The sequence below is a fragment of the Arachis hypogaea genome, chromosome 10 (genome assembly GCF_003086295.3).
Source record: "Arachis hypogaea cultivar Tifrunner chromosome 10, arahy.Tifrunner.gnm2.J5K5, whole genome shotgun sequence".
Taxonomy (NCBI): Eukaryota; Viridiplantae; Streptophyta; class Magnoliopsida; order Fabales; family Fabaceae; genus Arachis; species Arachis hypogaea.
In genome coordinates this window covers 29,545,000-29,549,686 of record NC_092045.1, presented here as the reverse complement: position 1 = coordinate 29,549,686, position 4,687 = coordinate 29,545,000, and the positions used below count along the sequence as shown (strand labels likewise).

Below are 4,687 nucleotides of genomic sequence, written 5' to 3'. Positions count from 1 at the left end.
GTTAGGAGGGGCTAAAAGAAACTAAATCTTGGCCTAAAAAGTTCAATTGAGCTCCTCCCCTAACTAAATGCTTGTGGTGTAAAGGTTTCAAGTGAAAAGCTTGAGACTGAGTAGTTAAAGTCATGATTCCAAAAGCAAAAGAATGTGCCTAAAAACTCTAGACACCACTGGCTGGGGATTCTAGCAAAGCTAAATCACAATCTGAAAGGGTTCACCCAGTTAAGTGTCTGTGGCGTTTATGTATCCGGTGGTAATACAGGAAAACAAAGCACTTAGGGTCATGGCCAAGCTCTAAAAAAAGTTGTGTTCAAAAATAAAAAAAGAACTTAACTAAGAAAGTCAATAATATTATCCAGATTCTGAATTCTTAAAGACATCAACACTTCTGAGTTTCAAAAGATAGTGAGATACCAAAACTGTTCAGAAGTGAATAGTTAAAAGCCCCGTTCATCAATTGGAACTGAGCTTCATTTGAAAAACTTTGAGATTTATTGTATCCTTCTCTTCTTTCTGATCCTACTTTGTTTTTGGTTGCTTAGAGACAAGCAACAGTTTAAGTTTGGTCTTTTGATGAGCGGATATTTTATACACTTTTTGACATCATTTTCATATCATTTTAGTTATGTATTGTTCAAGTTTTATTATGTTTTCATAGGTTTTAGTGCAAAATTCACATTTTTGGATTCTACTTTAAGTTGTTGTGTTTTATGATGGTTTCAGGTAAATTCTGACTGAAATTGAGAAGTTTTGGAAAAGTCTGATTCAGAGATAGAGAAAGGACTGCAGATGCTGTCAGATTCTAACCTCCATGCACTCGAAGGAGCATTTCTGGAGCTGTAAAGGTCCAAATGGTGCGCTCTCAAAAGAATTGGAAATATAACATCCAGAAATTTCTAGAAAAATATAATCATCTATACTTATTGGTGCACGGAATTGTGATGCACAACTCCGATACAACTAACCAACAAGTGCACTGGGTCGTCCAAGTAATACCTTACGTGAGTAAGTGTCGATCCCACAGAGATTGTCGGCTTGAAGCAAGCTATGGTCGTCTTGTAAATCTCAGTCAGGCTTCAAATGGTTATGATGTTTTGATGATTAAAAAAGGAAAAAAAACATAAAATAGGATAGAGATACTTATGCAATTCATTGGTGGGAATTTCAGATAAGTGTATGGAGATGCTTTGTTCCCTCTGAGCCTCTGCTTTCCTACTGTCCTCATCCAATCTTGCGTACTCCCTTCCATGGCAAGCTGTATGTTGGTGGATCACCGTTGTCAATGGCTACCATCCGTCCTCTCAGTGAAAACATGTCCGCTACAGTTTCCCGTATGGCTAATCAGCTGTCGGTTCTCGATCGTGTCGGAATAAGATCCATTAATCCTTTTGCACACTGTCACTGTGCCCAACAGTCACGAGTTTGAAGCTCGTCACAGTCATCCCATCCCAGATCTACTCGGAATACCACAGACAAGGTTTAGAATTTTCGGATCTCAAGAATGCTACCAATTGATTCTAGCTTATACCACGAAGACTCTGATCTCACGGAATGGAAGACTCTGTTGTCATGAGAGGCAACCATGCGTCGTGAACCAGGAGGCCAAGAGATACACACTCAAGCTCTCACAGATAGAACGGAGGTGGTTGTCTAGCACGCGTTCGTAAGGGAGGATGATGATGAGTGTCACGGATCATCACATCCATCAGTTTGAAGTACAAGTGAATATCTTAGAACAAGAATAAGCGTTAATTGAATAGAGAAACAATAGTACTTTGCATTAATTCATGAGGAATAGCAGAGCTCCACACCATAATCTATGAGGTGTAAAAACTGCACCGTTGAAAATACATAAGTGATGAAGGTCCAAGCATGGCCGAGTGGCCAGCCCCCAAAACATGATCAAGAGATCAAAAGTGATCCTAAGATAGTCTCAAAAATGATCTAAAGATATGAATACAATAGTAAAAAGTGCTATTTAAACTAAACTAGTAAACTAGGTTTACAGAAAATGAGTAACTAAGTGTAGATAGTGTAGAAATCCACTTCGGGGCCCACTTAGTGTGTGTTTGGGCTGAGCATTGAAGCTTTCACATGCATAGGCTCTTCTTGGAGTTTAAATGCCAGTTTTGGTGCCAGTTTGGGCGTTTAACTCCAGCTTTTCCAATTTTTCCTCTTTTTCAAAAAATTCAAAAAATTCTTTTTCAATTTGTTTTCAAAATCTTTTTCTTATCTTTATATCACATTTTCGAAATTATGCTAACAATTAATGTGATTGATTCAAAAATTTGAAGTTTGTTACTTTCTTGTTAAGAAAGGTTCAATCTTTAAATTCTAGAATCTTATCTTTTAGTTTCTTGTTAGTTAAGTAATTAATTTTAATTTTAAAAATTAAATCTTTTTCAAAATATCTTTTTCTTAAAAATCTTATCATTTTATCTTATCTTCTTATCTTTTTATCTTATCTTTTTCAAAATTTGATTTCAAAATATCTTATCTAACTTATCTTCTTATCTTTTCAAATTTGATTTTAATATCTTTTTCAACAAACTCTTTGACTTTGTGTTTGTTTCTTATCTTTTTCAAAACTACCTAACTACTTTTCCCTCTCTAATTTTCGAAAATACCTCTCTCTTTTTCAAAAATTTTCTTTAATTGTTTTAAATTTTAATTTTAATCATATCTTATCTTTAATTTTCGAAATTACTAACCCATTTTTCAAAATTATTATCGAAATTCTCCCTCTCTTTTCTTCTTCTATTTAATTATTTAATTACTAACACTTCTCTTCACCTCTCTTCATCTAAAAATCCGAACCCATTCTTCTTCACTCTTCCCCCCTTTCTTCTTCTACTAACATAAAGGAATCTCTATACTGTGACATAGAGGATTCCTTTTCTTTTCTTGTTTTCTTCTCTTTCATACGAGCAGGAACAAGGAAAAAGGCACTCTTGTTGAAATTGATCCTGAACCTGAAAGGACTCTGAAGAGGAAACTAAGAGAAGCTAAATTACAACAATCTAAAGGTAACCTTTCAGAAACATTAGAACAAGAGAAGGAGATGGCAGCCGAACCCAACAACAATAATGCAAGGAGAATGCTTGGTGACTTCACAAAGCCAACGTCCAAATTTGATGGAAGAAGTATCTCCATTCCTGCCATTGGAGCCAATAATTTTGAGCTTAAGCCTCAACTAGTTGCTTTAATGCAACAGAACTGCAAGTTTTATGGACTTCCATCTGAAGATCCTTACCAGTTTTTAACTGAGTTCTTGCAGATTTGTGAGATTGTTAACGAATGGAGTTGATCCTGAAGTCTACAGGCTCATGCTTTTCCCTTTTGCTGTAAGAGACAGAGCTAGAATATGGTTGGATTCACAACCTAAGGATAGCCTGGACTCCTGGGATAAGCTGGTCACGGATTTCTTGGATAAATTCTTTCCTCCTCAAAAGCTGAGCAAGCTTAGAGTGGATGTTCAAACCTTCAAGCAAAAAGATGGTGAATCCCTCTATGAAGCTTGGGAAAGATACAAGCAGTTGACCAAAAGGTGTCCATCTGACATGTTTTCAGAATGGACCATATTAGATATATTCTATTATGGTCTATCTGAGTTTTCGAAAATGTCATTGGACCATTCTGCAGGTGGATCCATTCACCTAAAGAAAACACCTGCAGAAGCTCAAGAACTCATTGACATGGTTGCAGATAACCAACTCATGTACACTTCTGAGAGGAATTCCGTGAATAATGGGACGCCTCAAAGGAAGGGAGTTCTTGAAATTGATGCTCTGAATACCATATTGGCTCAGAATAAAGTGTTGACTCAGCAAGTCAACATGATCTTTCAAAGTCTGAATGGATGGCAAAATACATCCAACAGTACTAAAGAGGTAGCTTCTGAAGAAGCTTATGATCCTGAGAACCCTGCAATCGCAGAGGTAAATTACATGGGTGAACCTTATGGAAACACCTATAATTCATCATGGAGAAATCATCCAAATTTCTCATGGAAGGATCAACAAAAGCCTCAACAAAGCTTTAACAATGGTGGACGCAATAGGCTGAACAATAGCAAGCCTTTTCCATCATCTTCTCAGCAACAGACAGAGAATTTTGAACAAAGCACTTCTAATTTATCCAATCTAGTCTCTGATCTGTCAAAAGCCACTTTCAATTTCATGAGTGAAACAAGATCCTCCATCAGAAATATGGAGGCACAAGTGGGCCAGCTGAGTAAGAAAGTCATTGAAACTCCTCCCAGTATTCTCCCAAGCAATACAAAAAAGAATCCAAAAGGAGAGTGCAAAGCCATTGATGTAATCAATATGGCCGAATGCACAAGGGAGGAGAAGGACAAAAATCCTAGTGAGGAAGACCTCCTGGGACGTCTCTCAAGCAAGAAGGAATTTCCTATTAAGGATTCAAAGGAATCTGAGGCTCATATAGAGACCATAGAGATTCCATTAAATCTCCTTCTGCCATTCATGAGCTTTGAAGACTATTCTTCCTCTGAAGAGGATGAAGATGTGACTGGAGAGCAAGTTGCTCAATATTTAGGAGCTATCATGAAGCTGAATGCCAAGTTGTTTGGTAATGAGACTTGGGAAAATAAACCTCCCTTGCTCATTGGTGAACTAGACACCTGGATTCAGAAAATTTTACCTCAAAAGAGACAAGATCCTGGCAAGTT

The 4,687-nt window shown here is 37.1% G+C and overlaps 1 non-coding gene across 1 annotated transcript; it reads right to left on the bottom strand.

Annotated features, from left to right (window-relative positions):
- Positions 1–3,455: 3,455 nt before the first annotated feature.
- Positions 3,456–3,559, bottom strand: LOC112718728 (small nucleolar RNA R71). Its single transcript, XR_003161054.1, has one exon. It is a non-coding gene; the product is annotated as a small nucleolar RNA R71 (small nucleolar RNA).
- Positions 3,560–4,687: the final 1,128 nt, after the last annotated feature.